Consider the following 23,692-nt stretch of genomic DNA (forward strand, 5'->3'; position numbering starts at 1 on the left):
AATATTATAACCGTACATAGACCGACATCACAAATCCAAGTAGACTGCTATTATACCAAAGTTACTCTCGTCAAGTCTTTCTTAACTAGAATAATCTTCATTTGGTTTGGTCGCATGCAGTAAATCAGCCATTGGTTTGCTGAAAAATGCCAATACCCGACGCATTACCTTATGGAATATCTGAGGTCATTGAACCTCAATGCCGCTTATCTTCAATAGCAACCGAAATATATTATTGATAAGAAATAGACGATTTATACCATCTTAACCCCAAAATATTATTAGTTTATCCTAACTGTTCCATCATCATCATGCCTCATCATGTAACTTGACCACAAGGTACCTTTTCATTACATACAAATTATTGGTCTTTTTTAAGATTATTATGACGAAGAACTAATTAAATTGGGGGCAGTTTAATGTAAATTAATATTTTCTATTCATAAAAGATAAACTATAATATGATTGATATTTTGTAGTGATGTATTATTAGATTTATTTCCATAAGGTACCTTTTCGTAAATGTATGGAGCAAATACTGTTATTGTTATGTAAGTTTAAAGTGGCATAAGGGGTTAAATATAGTATTTAGTTGGGGTTTTAGGATTTATTTCATTTGAATGACAGAATTTCTTTCATATGTGCTCAGAAAAATTGATTGTGTGTCACATTAAAAGTAAAAATATTCAATTTTGTGATTTTATATGAAAAAGTCAGAAAATACATTTTCACCTCTAAATCGGTATTGTTTTTTGCTTAAACTGTCTGTCAGTGTCGTTTTCTAATAGATAAAATTTAAATCTTGAGAGCTCATTGCAATCAATCGTGAAAATGAAATAAAACTTTATTTTCAAGAGATTGGTTAGTATACACATAAATCAGTCGATATCAAAAGTTTCTATTTGCATTACAGAACAAGTCGCAATATTTTTTTAATCTCAGATATATAAGGCATTATTATTTGTAGTCAACTATGTAACTTACTTCAGAAACATAGTTTTTTAGGCGGCTAAACTTAAAACTTCTCTATCGTAAAGTTGCTCATTTCACAACATTATTTTCAAAAAATCATATCTCTGTAACTACGCAACCTAGAAGGTTGATCTTTTGTGTTATCGATAGCTTATTTATTGTAGATTACTGGGGTATGCATAACTCCATACCCGCCATAAGGTACCTTTGACCGTGGGACGTCACATATGATTTAGCCTATGAAACTTCTAACACTGATTTCGCAGTGCAAATCGATGCTATAATTTTTTTACCATTTTTTCCATAATCAGCAAACTTAACACATTTATTAAATTCGAGCAAAAAGAAAAAAAAACATGCATTTAAGGGTTAAGTTGATTGGCGTGGCGTTTCTCGCTGAAAGTAATACGTTGCTATTGTTGCTAATACGGATCGTCATGGTAATACGTTATTACTCTTATTAGGTATCGAATTTGCCGCGAGATAAATAACATCGATAACCGCTGAGTGGAAATGGAACACCATTCCGATCCCGATATATATAGATTTTCGTTTCGCCAAAGAGCAAAGTTACATATCGGTAGCGATAGGTATAATAAACATTTCGTACGGCTCATTTGAACTTTATTAAGTGGAAATCCAGCGAGCCCAATGGCGCATCGGCTACATCGCTTCGCAATCTTTGCGATTTTAGTGCATATCTATAACATCGCCACATCCTATCATAGGATTCCTATACATTCGAATAATTTTTATATCATTTAATCTGTTAACACTTAGTGACTTATAAAACTGTTGTCATAAAAATGAGCTTAAGCTATTAGAGTTGCAGGATTTAGGTATTTATATTACTAATATTACTAACATAGGTATATCAATATCTACCTCAGTTAACCTCAGTTAGCTTGTGAGCAGTTCCTAAAAACAACGACTAAGAAAATTTACGTAAAAAAAACCTTTGAGTGAAACGTTATCAAATTCTGTCAAAAAACGTGAAAACCTTTGAGACCAAAGTGTTTGGCAAGTGATATCTTTGTTCAGTGACGAAAGTAATAATGTATTCTCCTCGGAAAGTTGGGCGGAGGCACCAAACGCAAATGTAGCGACATTTACGTCGGGCCAACCCGGGAGGGATGCAACAGGCTTATAAGTCTACCGCACAGGAGAGAGTTTTCTGCACGTTACTGCGCGAAACACGAAACACCTACGCCTGCGATGTTGCGGTCTGTTGATTTTCAACTCCCTTCTCACGAACAACTTTTGCTTAAAAAGTTACTTTAACTTATATAATGTATTCGTGTGTCAGTGTTCTTGTTTGCACGGGTTCAGAGGCCGACTTTTGCTATTTGACAAATGAAACGTAAAAGGAAAGCGTGGGGCTCTAGAAAATCCCTTTCTGAATGTAATATTACCTTCGATCTTTGATTAAACATCTGCTTCACCTCACTGGCGACAGTTCCGACCAGTTACTTGCCACGTCCCTCTATAATGAAATTCGCCTGTAATCAAATCAGTCTGTCGCCCAGTGATTCAGGCCCGTGCAAGCTATTGCAGCGATGAAAATGCAATTTGGACGGGCCATGTAGACCATGTTATAGCCTGTAGAATAACGGGTAAGCCTGTACTGACGTTGATATATCGCATGTTATTGGGCGGCTTTGACCATTTCCAGATACGCGTTCCTGACATGACTGTTATCTCTATGCTTTGTCGAGTGTAGTGCGGGATTTAATAGAGGACATCGTTTATTGTTATAGCAGGCGCTAGCGTCTGTTTGCAATAAGACCCGAGATCTAATTCATAATTATAAACACATTCCTCACGGTGTACCGTAATCGACTAGTTAGTCGTCGTAAATAACCAATCCCTATGTTACTTTGAATAATAATTCGCTTATTCAAAGTTAGTGATTTATTGATGAGGCCTAGACGAGTAGGTAATTTTTTTTAAATAATTATGTAATATAAGTTACGCGGGGGCTGTAGTCGCTAATAGTTTTGAGAATTAAGCTATAAATAATTCCTGGATAAAGGTAACAATTGTATAGCTGCTCGATTTTTTTAAATATTATTTTCAATCGTGACTGTATAACGAGGATGGAAGGCACAGAACCGTCTTTTGAAAACAAAACAAAATATTACAAATTAACGAACCATATTTATTATTGTTCGCTGAATTAAAATTTATTTCTACTTAGGTAGTATTTTCTGTCTCGTGAGTCTGTCGAGTGAGTGACCTTATGAATAGGTATCTATTAAAATTGTAAAATTGTAAATTTACTTTGACTTAATACATTTTTATGGCTTATTATTAACCGGGCAACTAAAATATTAAACAGGAAATTTCACTGGGCATATAATAATATATTTTGGCTGTGCATTAATATTTAAGCGCCAATAAATTTATATTAGCCTCAAATTTAAGCATCATATTATTAAAAAACTGGCAGCAAAATCAAGCCACCCAAAAAATTATAGGGAACTTGAATTGATAGGTTGGCGTCTAAAATAATAAGTTGGCAACTAATATTGTAAAGCGATCATAAAATTTGGTTGTTTATATATGTACATATACAGAATACCTAAGATACATATATACATAAGCTTTAAATACTCCATTTTTAAATATATTAAACATATGCATACCTAGTATTTTAAACTGTCAAAATTCGTAACCCACTAAACACCATAAATGTATTTACCAATGGTCAATACCTATAACTTATAGTCGAAATTCCTAATCATGAAACACCTAATAGCCATTATACCTTTAGGACTTTAAATTTTTTATTACTAATTTCAGTAGTTATCACGGTGTTCTGCAAGAGTCAAAATATAGTTGCGACGACGAGCGAAGCGAGGAGGAGCGTGTTAGGTTGACCGTGTAGTGATCATTGTGAACAAACAAAATATTTAAAAAAGAACTTAATTTATAAGTTAATAGATAGCCATTTTCTTTTTAAAATGTGCCTCATAATTCATAAATGGTCTCCAGTATAATAATTCATATTATACTTCCAGTATAAATATTTGGTACCTGCCTAAAAATAAACAATAGTTATTTGTACAACAAGAGATCAAAGTTTGATATTTCTTCGAGTGCTTATTTTGAGTCCCGTGCAAGCGAAAGATTCTATAATAGATTCACGAGCGTAGCGAGTGAATCTAATTTAGAATCTTGAGCGTAGTAAGGGATTCAAAAGCGCACGAGATGTAAATAACTTTGATCTCGTGTAGTACACAAAATTTTTCACCCTAAGCAGTGAGAACATACCTAGAGGGACAGAGATAATAGAACCCAAGTATATCGAACTTGTATTAGACCCCGCATGTTGAAATGACTATAAAGGTCACTTGAATGTCATTTTGTCTCACTCAGTGAGCAAAATCGCATTTTGCTCACTGAGTGAGATACAATCAGTGAGCATAATGCGATTTTGCTCACTGAGTGAGACAAAATGACTCAGTGAGCAAAATCGCATTTTGCTCACTGTTTTTAAGAAGCAAAGTACCCTTGTTCGAGCTGCTGAGGTGAAAAAGCTATAACGGCATTAAAATGTTGTCTCATCTTGATATATTTTAAGGCTCTGTTTTTGTTGCCAATCTATTAGTTGTAGTACTCATTTCTATTTTTTTAAACTACTTAAATTCGATTAATTAGTTGACCGGTTAAATACGTGCCACTTTTTATATACACGAAAGCTTTTTGTTTCTCAATATCCACCTGTGCGATTTCATACCGAATGGGGCAGTGAATCATTTGGTTCCCGAAACGTTATTCCCGCAGGGCATTCCGTACATAATCCAAACTATGTATCCACATGCTTGCTCCATAAATCAACTAGCTAGATTTATCCAGCTCGCAACAAAAGGCTGATTTTGTAACGCAATTAGGTTGGAAATATAATTCAGTTGTCGGCTACAAATCTATTCTTCTGCGGTAAATAGGATTACCGGCCTAGATACGTTTGGAAGCGGGTCGAGGCGGGGGCGAACTGCGTCAAAATGACTGGATAGATATAATAGACTCCACGTAGGGACTACATTATAGTCACTGCGTTCTAGATGCGATAAAATTGCGATTATATCGCCAAAGAGATTGGAACTCTGCCCGATGTTTGTGAAGTAAAATAAATACACATTTTGGCCTGGAGCTATCTTCTCGATAAATTGTTGCTGTGAATGGTACAGAGCACTTGTCTCTGTCAGCGGGAAACATCACGACCATTTGTAAGCACGATTGTTCAAGCTTAATCATTATAAATATGCATTCATACTTTGCTACTATTAACATTGCGAATTACATCAATCATCGTATAATTTCCTGTGCTATATTATTTTAGAAGCAAAAACTAAGGTTAAGAGTAAGCCCTATTTATTTTATTTATAGTTAACAAATTATTTAGAAACCGTTCCTTATTTGGAGAACTTATTAATCTTAAAATTTGCCTTAAATAAATGAAAAAGCATAGGTATTGTAAATTCCTTAATAGTAGGTAGGTAGGTACAAATTGTAAAATACTGTATCTTTAAAGTAAAATATAAATCAAAGTGAGAATTCTGAAATCAGTCAAACCCTACGCCAAAGGGTAAAAAAAAAACTACCTCTAATGAAATAGAAAAGCGGTCACTATTTATTGAAATTCTAAAGGTGGCTTGTGGTTTCAGGAATCTCCAATATTCTCCAATAACTGTAGTTCCGTTCTCGCTTTTAGAGGCTGGTCAATATGGCTTTTTGCCAACATATGTTTTACCTGTGTTCAGGTAAGTACTCACTTTTGTTTGAACACAATACACCCACTATGTACTTAGTAGTGCCTTTGTGTATTAAAAACAAAAATAAATATTTTTTTTCCTTGATAAAAGTAAATATAAAAAGCCGTAAGAAAACAGAGTACCAGCCATAAGTTTTTTTTCGATTCAGATACATTTATGTTGGTACAAATATGATTGTGAAGGTAAAACAAAGTTATAAAAAATAAAGAATTATTCTACTGTAATCTCTAGATATACACGCTAAAAAACAGAACAGCTGCACAATTTTGGGGATTCGATTTCGAAGCTATTTGTTTGTCGTTGAAAATATTAAGGAAACGGTAGCTTGTGTTCTTGTGTTCAGCAGCGTGTTATCCGATGTCGTCGACAGATACAAGCAAGTTGGCCGGAATATTTACGGTCACGCTATCTTAATTGGTAAGCTGAGATTGATTGTATTTGTACGTAATAGAAGCGTTTGATAAATAAACTCGTTAAGCGTAAGCGTTTATTAACATTGATGCACTTTGAACTGATTTGTTGAGTGGTGTTCTGCAGATCGGGGAATCTAATAATTCTACAAATGATATATTTGTAGAAATCCGTCCATATTATACTATTTGTTTGTCGTTGAAAATATTAAGGAAACGGTAGCTTGTGTTCTTGTGTTCAGCAGCGTGTTATCCGATGTCGTCGACAGATACAAGCAAGTTGGCCGGAATATTTACGGTCACGCTATCTTAATTGGTAAGCTGAGATTGATTGTATTTGTACGTAATAGAAGCGTTTGATAAATAAACTCGTTAAGCGTAAGCGTTTATTAACATTGATGCACTTTGAACTGATTTGTTGAGTGGTGTTCTGCAGATCGGGGAATCTAATAATTCTACAAATGATATATTTGTAGAAATCCGTCCATATAGGTACCTATCCTAGGCTACATAACATAACAGGGGGTCTGAAATCATCAGTTCTTAAAACGAATTCCTAATTTTTGGTTTCCATTAAAATACTTAATTATATTGGAGTAGCTCGTGTTGCATAAAAGATATATAAATAGATATGCATATTTAATATAGAGTGGGTTTCGTATTCTACCCACATTTACATTACGAGAACCTGTTCTGGAAAGGAATTGACGAGAAAAATGTTTTCTTTATGAAGGTTTATTTTTTCCACAAAATATGTAGGATTTTTTATGAAGAATTGAATATGCTTTAATTTTGCCCTAGCTAGACCATATTTTCATAGAGTGCATAGACCATAATTATTTTCATAGAGTGCGTAAAAGGTTAATTTCTAAAGGATGAAAGACATTTTCCAAGAAGGCGGCGATTTCTCAAGGTCCACAAACGTCATACGATCAGTACAGTGAGCTGCAAAATTGCATGGAGAAATTATGAATGAATAAATTTGAACACCTAATAGTCTAAGTACGACCTATTTCAGGTAAACACGTAGAGATTAGGCGGGTAATTGACTACAGCTGTCGGAAGCGCGAGTGTGCACGAGTAAGCAGTGTAACCTAACCCTGACTACACTAGGCTTTGGCGCGAGCCCAACAGTTTATCGACGTTTTAATAGAATGTTTTAGATAACAAGAGAACCTAGTTAGTTAAGTAAAATCAATTTATTTCAACGTCAAAAAAACAAAATTAGCCTATACTTGTACTTCCTAATGCAACGCGCAAGCCTCTGATGCACGAGATGGATTCGCTTGGTAAACCCCACGCTCTGGCCCAAATGAAAGCGAGTTGGGAGCTTCACATAAGTAAATGCACCTTTGAATTTCTACCATGTGTCTAATGCTAGTTTTGCCACGGTGTTTTTCTTCACCGAACAGCGACTGGTAAATATTAAATGGTATCTACTTCGTACTACAGATAGTCTGTAGGTCTGCGCGGGCAAACACCCTGACTAGTTTAGTCGCGCGAAGGCAAAGCCTTATCGACGTTGTAATAGAATTTTATGCAACTTTTCAGTCTCAGAAACTTTGACCTTCCCGCACGTGTAGAGAAATTATAAGTACATTGTTTATTAAACATTTTAAGGTTTAAATTGAAATTGGATGACTCGAGTTTAAATTTCTCAAAGCAAAATTTTATGTAGGTACCTACATAAAATTTCTTCGAATTTATAGCTTAAAGATGAATTACGTTTATTTTTTACTGATGTACATTAGAATACAACAGAATATAATAGAATTGATTTATTCGTAAGCACAAACAATCGATACAATACATAATATAAAAGAAAACACTAAATAAGATTAAAGTGCCATGAAATGGCCCCATCTCAGCATGTTGCTGGTGGCTTCCAGCGCTGATCTTCCGATGAGACCATCAAGTGATAAAAATCACGGAAGATAACAGACAAGAAGAAAAAAGACATAGAAATAACATACAGTAAACAAATAGTTAAATAAGAAAAAAGTTACACAGCAAGAAGATGCAACATAACGACTATTTTACAATTAAGATTATTTAATACATAAAACAAGCATCGTGCTCGCAATCGCTGTATCGATCCGGTCCAACCATACCTTGGCTGAGCATTACAGCTGCATATACAACTAGCGCCAACGGTGGCTACACTAACTAAAAAAGCAATGACAGACCAAACCAATATCGAGCGTTCATGAAATCTAAGTTAAAAAATCTTATAAGATTAGCTTATTAACAAAACAGCATCGTAGGATGACGAATTTACGAAAATGTACGAAATACTAACATAACAGCAATCTACTAAGTATGGCGTACAAGGAATGATGAACCCTTGTCAGGCTAAAGGAACAGGAACAACATTATTGTGCTTGCTACCGCGGTGGGTACGTATGTAACGTTATATGAGCTGAAATAACTCCTAAACGTAAATATTTCCCGACACTTATCTGTAACTGTTAGCGATTTCCTTTCAAGGAAAAGTGGATCGTATTTGAGGCCACAGCAAGCCTTAACAAAACAAACATTTAATCGAATTACTCGGAAACCCGAGAGAACTTATTGTGAACCACCAAAATTGTATTAGTTTACCATCAAAGGGAGCTCAGAGTCCTCAGACAAGTAGTAGGTAGTTATCTAATTTTGAGCGTGCGTGAGCATTACATATTAATTTTTGTTTGCCTAGGCAGGAAAAATGTGATTATAACCTTTTTAATTCGCACATTAGGATGCCTATTTAATCGAGAACTGGCCCTAGCATTACAAAATGTTTTTATTACCGACTAAAGAGCAAAGGTAATGTGGCATTAAGCATACGACATATATAATATATGTAGAACTGTTTCCTTTTTGTTAACATGTTACGGCTCTTATTTATACCTACAGTATCTCGATTAGACGGATAACTTACAAAATTATTACTAGAGTTAGACCAAGACAAGTCTGCAACGATTTTGATAGCACACGCAGTAAGTGTTATTTTTACGTCATAATGTCATAGAAGTTTGACGTTTAAAATAACACTTGCATTGTTATCAAAATCGTTGCAGACTTCTCTTGGTCTAACTCTAAATGCACGTGCAGAACAAGACCGCTAAACTCACCGAGACGTAAAATCCACTGAGTACTTCTGGCGCGTGGCATTTGTTTCACGACATGTCATGTACCCGTGTGTCATCTCCAGATAAATACGGCTCGCGACCGGCATGCCAGATAAGAGTGAAATATTATTTAGGATATGTCAGGCCGCGCAAAAACGTACCAAACTTGCCCTAAATAATACTTGAGGATAACACAAAGGTGCGTAACATTTATTGACAAAGGAAACTTTACTCACATATCCTTATGAAATAACTTCGCACCTTTCGTTATTTTACGGAAGAATAAATCATAACATTCACCTGTCCGGAGTTTATTGTTTTTGTCGTGAAAAATGCTTGTGTACTCTGTAATAGAGGAAAAAGTAATATTTTATAGTAAAGCAGATGTTCTACAGAGTAGTGAATTTGGAACATTATGCTGACATTCGGACGGAATGAAGGACTTTTATAAATTGCAATGTTAATGATTATGATTCTCACCACCAAGCACAATGCCAAGCGTGATGATGACCGAAAACCTCGATAACAATTTGTGTGTGTCAAAAGTGACGTTTTTGTTTGAAGAAACGTCAATTTTGACACTTGTTTGACACTGACATATCCGATCCATATCGTTTCAATATCTAGTATTTGACGTATCTCATTGTTCGAATACGGCTGTAAGATGCATCTGGACCGTAATGCGAATAATGCCCACACGCGGGGGCCGTTAGTGCCCCGCTCAACAACGCTTGTACCATAAATTCATAAATTACGCGTTGCTTTAAACACTCAGAAATAGTTTTATGTAGTTTCGAAACTATGATTGCATCTGCATGTAAAATATCTTTATATAAAGGTAGACATTGGCAGGATAGTGGACTTAAATAAATGATTACACTCCGCTACAAAAAATATGTAGGTATATACTTATTGCAAAAAAGTTTATGAAAGAACAAAAGCGTAAATATAATCTAAATATGTAATACTACTTCAGATACTTCCAAAAACAACTTAATTTATAAATCCATTTCTCACTACACAACTTGTTGTGGTGTGTGCTATACCACAAGTCTGGTGTAGGTATAGGTAATAAGGTGGCGGTTTCATACTTTTTTTGTTTAATATATTTTATACATTATTGCTAAAACCTACGCATCGCACCAAACTCGCACTCGCTGACCTAAATGCGCATTCAGTCATCGAATGACTAAATAGGACAATGTCACCAACATTAGTCTGTTAGCGCGCCCTTATTGCGTACAGTAACAGTCGCTCGTGATAGATACATACAATTCACTAATTCTTATCCATTGGCCGTCATATTTCTAGATGTAATTATTTCCTTTCGTGGTAGGTATAGCAAAATGCGTTCAAATTGATTTAAAAATTTAACACCAACCAACTGACCTAATTTTTTATCGCGTAGAATAGAAAATTATTGAGTTACTGTTGAATACATACGCAAGATTATAGAACTTTTTAATCACAGTAAATAAATCATTAAGATGGAAACAGGTTCTTCAACATCATCTCAAGTAATTATCTCGGCTCAATGAGCTAAGCATTCATTTTCTTTTATGTGAAAAATCACTGAATGGCTATAAAAGCATTGCTCAAATTTCAAAAGCTTTAAAGGCAAATAAGGTTTTGTTGAACTTTCTAAGTAGAAAGCGCTTATAAAGTTAATGAATTGGATTATAAGTAAGGAAAACAAGTAATTGCTAAATTTTCGTCATTCGTCACCAGCAAAATATTCAAAATTAATTAACACACCTAATATACATATTTAATTAAGGAGAGCACGTGCTCTCCTTGTAAGATAAAATAAACTGCTGCTGTTACACTTAAAACTGGTACCTACTAACTATTTTGAATTGCTTGGACCGGTTGCATTGTCAATAGGGGATATTACTGCAATGTTCTGTCGCCAGAGTGCAGCACTACCGACTCAGTAAATTCATAGACTAACTTATACATACTGTGCCTTAAACTGTTTTTTGATAAGTTTTCACAGACAATAAAATATGACATTGATGCATCAAGGCGGTTTGTTAACAAGGGCCTACCGGTAAACGCGAAAATCGAAATTTAGTTATCTGCCTCTTTATCGCTCGAATATGCAAGAGTGATAGAGAGATTAGATAACGAAATTTCGATTTTCTTGTTTCGCGGTAGGCCATGTAATTGACGTGACGTGTGATGTGTCAATGTGGTTTGTTTACTGTATGTGCCACCTACGCAGAGCTTTGCCTAATATTCCCTATTGTCATAGGAAAAGGCGTGGCTGTCAAACACTTGGCATTTAAGTCTCACAATCTTAATAAAATGCATTCAAACCGGAGTTAGGTAACAGTGGTTGCACTTTTCGTGTTCAAGTAGTTTAGTTAAAAATAAAGATATCAAAGTCAGAAAGTAGCCCATTTGACTTGAAACTAGTTTAAAAATTAAATTTATAGGTATTAATCATAAATGAGAAGATCATGAATAATTTTGGATATAGAATAGAAACCCTTATCACCATCCTTACAGTTTATCTAAGTAGTTATTGGGCGTTTAATAGCTCGTGGCTCGTAAGAGTTGTAATTTACAAGTATTACTCAAGTCGTTTATAAGAGCTGTCAAAGCAAAACCTTTATTTATTGTTTATTAGAGCCTGAAATACAGCGGCCACTTAGTGTTATCAAGATTGCTGCTCGGTCAGTTTGTTCATTTTGCTCGAAACCAACTTATCACGGAGGATTCAGTGGAAATAAAAGTACAAAAGTTTTAAGGCTGTATGTACCTACATTTGCTTTTTTTTATAACACTTTGGTGACCGAGGTTTTGAGTCATAGTCATAATACTCATAACTCATGACCTTATGCCAGTTAGGTAGGTACTTAAATACTTGGTCCGGAGTCCAGAGTAGCGTGTTTTTTTTTGTCTAAAACCTTCCACAAACCTTAACAAGGGAATTTTATTATTTTAATTGAGGGGCCGTCTTAATGTTGTAAATTGTCTCAAGAAGAAATACTTAACACATTTAAAGCGCAGGTTTACGTTTGCGAACAAATAAGTGCCAAGAAGAATTATGTACTTTGTGGGCTAATTAAAAACAACAGCCAATATTTAACAAATATATATATATAACAAATATAATATAGCTTGGAATAAAAAAATAAAGATGCGATTGCTGACTAAAATATACATATTTTAGTCAGCAATCGCATCTTTATTTTTTTGCATATACATATGCACTTGCCTACTACGGTTAAAACTGAGAGACGTGACATAGACGCTTATTTTCGTATTGAACTCGATGTAAACATAGCCTACTTTTTCTTAAAATCTTTGCGCTCCAATTTCTATGTACATAAATAGTCTTAGACTTTCGTTTATAGTTGCATGGCAAGTCTGGAAGAAATAAGCCATACCTACCTAATGGCGGGCATGGTGTTAACAAATTCAAAAGTATCCTAGTTGTAGAATAAACCTTATACGAAAACATTGATGCAAAGTCTCGAGATCGGCTTTAAATTCAATCAATAACGTTATGTGCTCAGTGCCTCTTCGGATATCCAATTAAACGTATGTCAAATTGGTATTGTAAAGTACAGTTCACTCCAGTGTTTGTGTTCTCTTCCCCAGGCAATACCTTGTTTCATAAGTTCTCCGATGCAAATGTGCAAGACGTAACTTGTATTATGACTAACTGAGACTGAAAGATAACTCTGGCTTTCACGTAGTTGTGCTGTAAGTATAAAGTATACCTACTTACCTACCCCCGTATTTGTAAGAATTTAGTAAATAGTTTTTTTGGTTATTTCAAATACAAATACAAATGCGTTTATTTCATTACTTTTTACATAAGTTCTTAGGTATAGTATAAGGGTTAGGTAGGTAATTAGTCAATCTTAGGTTATTTAAGTAAGTGTTTAAATTTGTATCAACAGTGGTGGACATTTTAGACGTCACATCTAATTGCTAATTGTGTTTGAATATTGGAAATGACCCGTATATTTGAAATATTCAAGGTGATGTGTGTTATTTTGAGGTATAATAAAGTTATTTATATCAGCAAACATTTATTTTTAGAAACATAAAATCTTTCATGGTTAGCGGTTAGACTTAGCGGCCCGCCCACACATCCGTGAGCGGAACATGTTATAATTAGTCGAATAAAGCTCACCACGAGATGATTTCGGTCGCTCCGTAGGATGAATAGACGTAGCTTCATAAAACGTGTAATAAATGGCACGACGGTCATTCCGTCCCATAATCTCTGTTTAGCACATGCGCTTCCTGACTTTAATAATCATAAATCTGGCCCATAATACAACATATTACGTATTTAAGCGTTCATAGTAACACGGTCATTATTCGGGAGTTGGAAATACATTACTATTTACGCGCCAAGGAGTCCTTTAATGTCCGGCATTACGAGCGACGCCATCACTCAGTTCATGAAGTTTATGGGACCCTTTTCAATATTTCTTGTGAGCGTATTTGGTTATGGGCCTTTTATACTCTGTTTCGTCTTCCATTGGTGCCTGAATCCATTAGCACTGAAATGAACAGTCGAATTTGAGAATGTCGTTATTCGAAAGAAAAATAAATTAGGTATAATATAAATATTACCATGTTATATCATTTTTATTAGCGTGTTTTTGCGTGCGAATATTTTTTAACAGCCGGCGACCCGTTTCTTCAAATTTCAACGCCCTCTTCGATTTATTAGGTGCTGGCTTCCTCTGACTAATAAAAACGTGAATATTAAGAGCACTGGAACTATTAAGGTTAACGGAATAAAATATGAATCATAATAAACGTTAATGGGAGTAGTCTAGTTACGGAAAAAGCTGGAGTCGCGAATGTTTGTACTGTGACGTCACGCACGCGGCGCCGCGACGGTGAATAATGGGACCTATAAATTAACTCAGTGTCCAGATGTCTTAGAGCGAGACCTGAAGGCGCGCTCACATTTATTACTCGGCTGTGCACCTAAGTCTGAAATTCGTGACTATCGAAGCAATTTTTCCCTCTGTCAACAGGCCTGTCGACTAGTGTCGACATCATTTCGGTTGTTAAACAAGGCTAATTTTATTACATGTATAATTTGTCAGAACATTTGTGCTGATTTGTATTTTATGGCCTACATGTAATTTCATTTTCATTACATAAATTCCCGCTGTCTTTTGTATGATTGTTACACTTTATAGCGTAGTAAGTACTTAATTGGAATGCATATTTAAAAGCGATTAAGTTTCGATATGAGCTTGTAATAAGTTTGCCTTTTAGTAGGTAGCGAACCGCTTGCATTTAACGAGCGTGCTAATTAGAAATGCAGTATCTCGGCAAAAGTAAAGAGCATTCCACCTTTCTCCCGTTACAAGTTTATTTAGTAGGTACACCTACTTAGTACTTACCTACCACGACACGGTATTAAAGAACTAAAACTCTCGTTAGCACTCTAAAGTTACTTGCGCTGTTGCAAGTCTGTTACAGAAAATTTTAAAGTAGATATACTGCCGTATTCGAAGTTCAAGATATTCACAAGAGACGACACGTACTAGATCCATTCTAGATACGTTATAGTTTAGATATCAACGCAGTCTTGTATCACTTTTACATGTCATATTTTTACAAGCAATAAAATAACCAAAATTACAATTAAAAAAACAATTACAAATATTACACCAATATTACATTAATTAGGTATAAAAAAAACACATAATTACATAGTACATTTTCTACAAATAACATAACATAAAAAAAAAACACAAGTCAAAAACAAAGCAGTCAGTAGTCAGTCAAATATCCCACCCCGCGTCATCCCAGGCGCAAAGGTTCCCAAAACGCTCGCCGCATTACCGCGCTGAACCGCGATGGACAACCTCTGCACCAGGAATGACCCGGAGCAGGCCTCTATCTCGAAAACGGTTCCCAACCTCCTTAAAAAACTCTCTAGCCTCTGAGCACCAACAACCAGCCGTTTCGACCGCCAGAGGCACGAACAAATAGCCATCCAATTCCGCATACTTCTCCCGTTTTCTCAGCGCCGCCACCTCAGCAGCTGCCCCTGCTGCCCTCACGGTACGGCCAATGTGCGATGCAGCAAAAGTGCTGACGCATGTAGCGTCCCAAAGCAAGCACTTTCCTCTCTGCCAAGGCACCAACGTCAAACCGTCAGGCCTCTTACCATCCGACCGGCTAAGGCCTGGGGGCTCAAGCATGCATGGGACATTCGCGGAAACAAGCGCCCTCCGGACCAGATCGTTAAGAGCGTGATGGTGTGGGAATCTCCCTGCACATCGACCACAACTCAAAGCGTGGTGGCCGTTGCTCTCCACCATAGTACCGCAGATGCATAGATGAGGAACACACACATCGCAGCCCAGGCGAAGAGCCACCGCCACCCGCATCGAATCGTTGTCAAGGAGGGTGCCCAAATGCGGAGATGGAAGCGCATGCAACCACGCCCCCGATTCTGATGCGGATCCCGCCAGCAGCCTCGCCCTATCCGCCCCCACTGCGTTCTCTATCAGACCCTCGACAATCCTCTTGACTCCAACATCGTCCCATAGCCGTTGTACGTCCGGCTTCTCGGGTCGGGGCGCGTTCGGATTGAGAGCTATCCAAGCCGCCAAAGCATCAGCAGCGTAAGGTATGGACACCCTGTTACCATTAGGAGATAAAATTCGAGTAACAAGATCCACGACCCCACTCGCCGATGCCAAGAATGCCGGTAGACTCACATCCCGCACGCGCCGCACCCCCAGACCACCACTCCGAATGGGCAAGGATGCCAGGTCCCATTGTTCTGGATTTAGAGCCACATTAAGCAAGGACTCAACAGACTCCCTCAAAGCACATTGCACAGGGTGAAGCCAAGTCGGTACTGTGCGCAAAAAGTACATGAGCTTGGGAACAGCAAAGCAGACCCGCAACAGCACGAGAGCAACATGCGCTGACAGTTTCTCTAATCTCTCCCTTGCCATCAAGAGAAGCTGTCTTCTAACCTCGAAGGCCTCCGGGACGGCTTCTGCAAAAATAGGGGAGCCCAAAAGGTTAAAATTTTGACCGGACACCTCCTTAAGACCGGGAAGGATATCATAACAGGAGGGAAAGGAAGAACGGTCCCCGGCGCTACAGGGGAAGAACTCGCACTTGGTAGAGTTAACCTCTAGCCCCAATTCTCGAAGGCGAGGAAGAAGATATCAACTAGTTCTCTTTTGCAGCGCAATTCGGGCAACCAATGTCACTTTTACGTTGGATAGAGTAAGATATGTATTAGATGTGAATTGGATCTCTAAGACATATCCTGTGGAAATCGTTCAACAGTATCTCCAGGATCGCGCAAATGTCAAATTTGACAGGTTACATCTTAAACATATCGTTATCGTATCTTGGTGATGTCTAAAAGATGTCTAATAGATGTCTATTTCAAAATCCGAATCGGGCCGATAATCTTCGTCCTAATCTTAGCGCGTTCCCGGTTGCATTTTAAAGGAGCCCCGATCATGCTTTTGGCAACCTAATCTAAGAATTGGCGTAGTGGAGGGGTCCTTAGAGATTATTTTTATTATTTATACATAAGAGTAAAGCAAACCAAAAAGCTACAGAAAACATCAATATAAATAAAGTTAGCATGTGGGGGCTTATCCCAACAAATATTATATTTAAATATTTAGTAATTTACCTAAGTAAGTATTTAATTTCAGAGTGATTTATACATATGTACCTACTTGTATTGTAACTGGTATTATTCATATGTAACTATTTATATATACCTAGTAAAATTAACGTTTTAATTGAGATTTTTAATATTATTAGTATATTTACATGTACACCGCATATTTACAGTTACAAGCTTAAAATATTTTTATTGATTTCCTTGCAAGTTTATGTAATGTCACAGAATAAATAATAGTACTAGTTGGTACTAGGTACAGAAGACTCACTCTCTAACAAAACGCGTCTGTTACGATCAGCACAGATATGGCCGCTTGGTGGTGACAGCGCCACGCGCGGCTTATGGCTTTCCCCAAAATTGGGGCCGAACGGATGTACTTTTAGCTACCTGTAGCAAAGCGACGAAATCGCGGAGTGAGCCACGCGTAATGTTTAACATTATCTGGAGCGCTCGGCAGTTATGTTTGAATCTTATTTAAAACTTTAGTCATGTCATTATTATGCCACATTCTACATATTTCTACGTATAAGATCGCATACTTAACAAAATCAAGTATGGATACTGTTTGTTTAATAATTACATCATGACGCGTTTATTGTATACAATCACGACGCTTTCGCAAAGACACATCTAAGCATAGCGACGACGGCGACGCCAGCTACGCGTCAAACTATTAATTAAACACATTAAACACAAACTTTCTGCCAAGCGTTACAGCGAAATTGTGAGATGGATTAATTCAATATTAGCGCCTCGGCGGCTTCTTCCCCATTGTTGTATACAGAAAGCCAACCGAAGCGGAATTAGTATGTGTAGACAACTGTGATGTTGTTTATGTTTAGTTGGCTTCTGACATAATACGAGTACTCATATATAATACTCATATATATTCTGTATACCTACATCGAAGACCCTGGACTTTGGATGGCATGAATAATATGAAAAAGCTCTCAATCGAATCCTATGAAGCGTTATAGAGCGACGAAAATCGTGACTGTTGGAGCAAATCATCTGCAAAGTAATCACAGTCTCCAAGAATGAAAGGCGGACCAAAAAGGAAGAAAAAATAATAACACCTACATACATATTTATTTGGGGAGGCCACGTAGCAATGTTTCTCCTTAGTGTAGCGAATCTTCTTGAGCTCGTTAACTAGTGGGGTAATTTATTCACCCCGGAGTCACAGTAACAGGTGTGTCACTCGCAATATCGCGCTAATGCATTGCTATTATTATTAAACTAGAGTCCAGCCAGTGTCTGATAAATGGGTCAATTTATTAAGCGAGAAACGACCATTTAGGTTAGCGGAGCACCTATTGAAGCTCTTGATTTACTTCCTAGATTAATGGTTGTTGTTAATTACCATTGGTGGTGAAGTCTTTTGATACATTGAATAGTTATAGCAAATAATAACCTGTAAAATAGATAATCCAATACTTATGTCCCTATCTGTTTCTTTGCGTCGCTACGAAAAACAATTCCACTTCGTGATTTGTTTTTGCGAAGTAGTGCACTACTAAAACATTATTTTCAAATGATATAGCATTAGCGTAATAATTATGATCCTTTATTCACATCAAGCTACGTCAGCCATCAGCATTCAGCACTCTTTCGACCTACGTCTCCCGTAAGTGACGTACCTACGTCATATAATCCTTATTAAATTTCGTACATTACGTGTCGTATGAATTACAAAAAAGAACAAATAAATTCTCCCCTTTGCGATCGTGTTAAGTCGGAAATGTATTCTGAAATTCTGTTTGAATTTTTTTACAACTTTGAGAGAATGATGTTGCGGGTATATTTGGAAGCAAGTTTTTAATGCGGTTGTAAAAATGAATATGTTCCTTTTTAATTACTTCCCCGGCAAAGTGATGTTATTTCTAAAAACATTCCAACTTGACGCTACACAAAACAACGAAGAAACATAGATCTGCCCGCTTCCCAGAAGGCAGAGTAGGAAATGTTAGTAATTCCTACAGTTCCCATGATTAGATAATAATGTAAAATACGTTACAACGCAATCGATTTTTTTAACATATTGTTATTAGAATTTAAAAAAGCTAAATATTTTCTAATTACAAGGCAGAACTGATTAGAAGCAGATGGCTTTAAGAATGATCCAACCGGGCTTAAATATATGTACTACGTACTGTCTTGTTATTTATCTACATTATTGTATATGGCCTTTTTATTAAAAATAAAAATATTTTAGGCAATATGCATCTGCGAAATCCTTTTCCAATCTGAATTCCTTTGTATTTTACTCTCGGTAGATCCTTTCAATAGCAACAAGCGAACGGAACGAATCAACAACTGAGATTCACAAAAAATGAAAATATTTCGACAACAGATGTTTGTTTCATACGGTAATATGAAATTCGAATAATGGAGTGTCATGACATAACGCCGAGTATATTTCCGGCCCACTAACGCTCAGCGATCACTCTCATTCGCGCCGACACATCACATTCAATGCAAATTACACTTCAACTGAGGACGTATCCACACAAAGCAAAGAGTCTAACGGAGTAGGCCAGTTCAGTAATCCCAACCTAGTATTTTTGGAGTGGATCTTCAAAAGTACCTTAATGTAAACACAGCCTTACACTTTAACAGAGAGTGGGAACTCGTCTGAAGCACGTACCTACGAACAAAGCAGCACTATGAACGCAGAATTTTAATTTTAATCGCAATATATGAGCGACATGATAAACTTGTAATACCTGCGCTCTGGCGCTCGTACCACGAGTTTCTCGCCGCAAAGCCTTTGTGTCCGTTTTCATTTAAATCAAGCTGGTTTAGTTGGATAACCTCATTTGACTGGAGATAATTAGACAGTGATCAATGAATAAGCCGCGTTTGTGTCAGTCACAGCGGGCTCTACTGTTGTTTGATAAGTGATAATTAACGCAGACGCAGTGTGCCAAACAGCGCATTCGTCTAATTCATTCATTCAGTCCAGGAATTATTTTACACCTTTCGGTGCAACATAGATAAAATATTATTTATAAGAGCATGTTTCAAGGTCCATTATCAAGAAACGCTCTCATTTATTTATAACGGTTTCGAGAGACAGAAAATATCGTCTTACGGATGTTTTATATTCTAATTTTTGTATCTTACGCTATTTTGGCGGGTCCTTCCTACTCGTAAGAAAATTTTATAAAAACTTAATAAAACTCTTTGTTCTAGGTAAATACCATGACTGCAAGAGCTCTCCGTCCAGTGTAACGTGAAGTGCAGTGTCGGGAAAGCAATAAAAGATGCAAGACGTGACTGTACACTTGTAAATTGTCCGTGACGTGAAAAACATGAAATTTTCGCCATTTTTTTAAGTGTAAAACTTGATGATGTGGATAAAGTTTAGGTAACGGATTAGATTTGAGTGTATTAGTAAAGGTGTAGTAGAATGCGGGGTTTGTGCGAGTAGGGGTAGTTTGAGGATGTGGAGCCGGAGCGTGTGACAGCACGCGCCGGGCGAGCGTCGAATGCGGCGTGGCAGTGTATACAGCGTCAGCGAGGGAGTAGAGCGGTGTGCCTGTGCCAGGTACGCTACAAGGAAAGCATATTGTTTCAAACGTTTACGATATTAAAATCACTGTCATTACTACGGAGACGCGTCTAACGCCTCTGTCAAGCTAGTCAGAGCTGTGCCAAACGTGAACTTGCCAAAGACATAAGTACATATATACAATTATACTTAAAACATGGTAACAAAATTATTCCCACCTTGGACGTTAACACTTGCATCCCTCAATACGCCCTCACCGTGAATATGTAATTTTCCTTCCCTGTGACACAATCTACTATTTCCAATTTCCGGATTATTTCTCATCATTGGCATTGCAGCGAGGCTTTCACAATTTGCCTGTTATCATTCAACTTTACGCCTTTCATAATCTACTAAGCTACGCTTGTAGCGCTACGGATAGCAAGGTACGTGGCATTAATGATATATGTAGGTATATTTTAACAACGCACGTAACTACACTCAAAAGCAATGGAAGTGGCTCAATGTTTATACATAGTGATACATTTTTATTGCACACGAGTGTACACGGGTGTTCACTGGTAACGCTTCTTCGCGGCACTCATGATTACACAAATAAATTATACGATTTGCCCATAAATTATGTGAAAATTTTCACTGAAATAACTGGCACGGTATACAATAAAAATTTGTTTTTCCTGAAATCGCCGGTTACATATTGTTTGCTCATGGTTTTTAAGCCGATTGTCGCTAAAGGGATGAATTATTAATGGTAAAAGCTACCGGTGGATGTAAAATTTAAAATAATGGTTTTTATTTTATTTTGGTTGTTTGTTTTTTTTACTAGTTATTTATTTTGGCCATATTAGTGACTTATATATGTACTTAGTTGGATTCGTGTGAAATTTAGTAAACCGATTTTCACTGAGATGAGAAATACCTACTGTGATTCTAAGATATAACATCAATAAATTAAATAAGTTAGACTTACTTTATTCATTTAAAATTTATTGCACGATATAAAATTGTACAAATGGCGGACTTAATGCATTAAGGCATTCTCTACCTGTCAACAATTGGGTCAGACAGAAACTTATGTACTTAGTTAATGCAGGATTGTAGACAACGAGAGGAAAAATGATGATGATATTCTGCCGTATTCGAACTTCAAGATATTCACAAGAGACAACACGTACTAGATCCATTATAGATACGTTATAGTTTAGATATCAACTAGTTCTCTTTTGCAGCGCAATTCGGGCAACCAATGTCACTTTTACGTTAGATAGAGTAAGATATCTATTAGATGTGAATTGGATCTCTAAGTCATATCCTGTGGAAATCGTTTAAGGGTATCTCCAGAATCGCGCAAATGTCAAATTTGACAGGTTAGATCTTAAACATATCGTTATCGTATCTTGGTGATGTCTAAAATATATCTAATAGATGTCTATTTCAAAATCCGAATCGGGCCCATTGACTCAATCATGGTCTTTACTTATCATTACTATTTGTTCAATGTATGTAAATAGCTAAAAAGTAAGATATAATTACCAATAAACAGAACATAAATACATATTATTAGACCCTTTGGGAAATATTTCTTAGTACAAGCCCCTACAATAACTAATAATACGCTTCGTACCCCCCGTTCTGGGTAATTGGACTCCCTCCACACGTCGCCATGATTTAACGTAGTCTAGTCTAATCAACAGAGGCCGGAATGATCGTGGCACTTCTGAATAGTCATAGAAACTTCTTATTCATCAATTTCCGATATAGATACATATTTGGGTACAATGTATAACACAACATATAAAAAGAAGATTAAGATTAATATATATTAATAATCATGACACGTAAAATAGATCCCGTTGATCATGAAATTTTGAATTCAGCAATGTAGATCACAGAAAACATAATCAACGATTTGATTTTTGTCTCGACCGCGCATCGATAGTAGTCCGTGTGATGACTGGCATTTTCGAAACGACCAGTAGTCGTCACGATTCTCGTCAGATTGATCGAAGCAATTAATCGTACCATCAGTGAACCCCTTTAGAATTAGATTGGTTTTCAACGCAACATTTAAGGTCACATTCTGATGGTAACTGCAGCAGTATATTACTGTTGCGGCATTCCTGCTGTGGCGTGGCGAGGGCGCTATCAATTTCCGTCGTCACCCGAATGTCACCTTTATAGTTTTTCGTCCGACGTTAATTATATCCTCATTGATTGGGATAACGTCACAGAGCACCGGTCTGTTGGCACGGATGTCCGATATGAGCTTATCTGTGGTTTTCCTTTGCCGTTGTAGGTTTCATATCGAGGTGTCCTCGGTATTGAACCAATCCGGTATCAGCTGACTTCATAGAAAGACATGTATACACTGGACTTTCTTTTTAAATATATTTTTACAATTTCTCACAGCTACATCTCACAAGTAAGTACATAGGTTAAACCTTTTGTGAGAACCTCGTTGTTTATTAAGCATTTTGGCGCAACGAAACTACGTTGCAACAAATTACAAATGTAAACCTTAAATTAAATAAATATTCGTATCGTCTATCTAAATAAATTTATCCAGAATACCCGACGTAAAAAAAATATGTAACAGCAAATTTCGCTACTTAGATCATATAAAAAATCTAGGTACTTGGACTGGTATTATCTGGTATAGGTAAGTTCATAATAGCTGGCGAGAGATTTGTTCTGAACTGCCCAGTTCATAATAAAATCCGCGCTAGCTTATAGGAAACTCGCGCACTCTTACGTATATTACTTATATAAATATCTACTTTAAAAAAATCTAAAAATACTTGATATCTAGGTAGGTACAGATTGTGAGCCGTAAAATTTCGTGATTAAAAACTGTTATACTATAAAAATCCCGATTCAATGCAAAAATGTTACTCATAATAAGCTAGAATAAACTGACTTTTCACCTTTTAAGAGCTTAGAATAGATTTTCATTGGTTGATTTATTTCTGGTTTAGATACAATTACTACGGTACGTAATGAACTATTCGAACGAATTATTCCTTTTTCTAATTAACTTTTCGGTTTATAACTATCGACTACTGTTTGACCAACGTTTGACCGCATCCTGCGAAACTAATTCAGTCCAAATCCATTACTCGCATAATTAGTAGGCAATCTATAACTAAGGCAGCTGAACTTTTAAGCTTGTTTAACAAGCCTGGTTATGCATGAATGATGCAAAGTCGATTATCCGGCTATTTGGAGTAAAACGCGCCAATTTTCCGGTTTGAATTATG

General features: G+C 36.6%; 1 protein-coding gene across 1 annotated transcript in view; it reads left to right on the forward strand.

Moving 5' to 3' along the window:
- LOC134797607 (monocarboxylate transporter 4-like) overlaps positions 1-23,692 on the forward strand; it is an 85,111-nt gene that overhangs the window by 26,024 nt on the left and 35,395 nt on the right. The window contains exon 2 of the mRNA XM_063769920.1: positions 20,117-20,471. The gene's annotated coding sequence lies outside the window, so the exon portion shown is untranslated. The remainder of the gene's footprint in view (positions 1-20,116; positions 20,472-23,692) is intronic.

Source organism: Cydia splendana, chromosome 15, assembly GCF_910591565.1.
Source record: "Cydia splendana chromosome 15, ilCydSple1.2, whole genome shotgun sequence".
Taxonomy (NCBI): Eukaryota; Metazoa; Arthropoda; class Insecta; order Lepidoptera; family Tortricidae; genus Cydia; species Cydia splendana.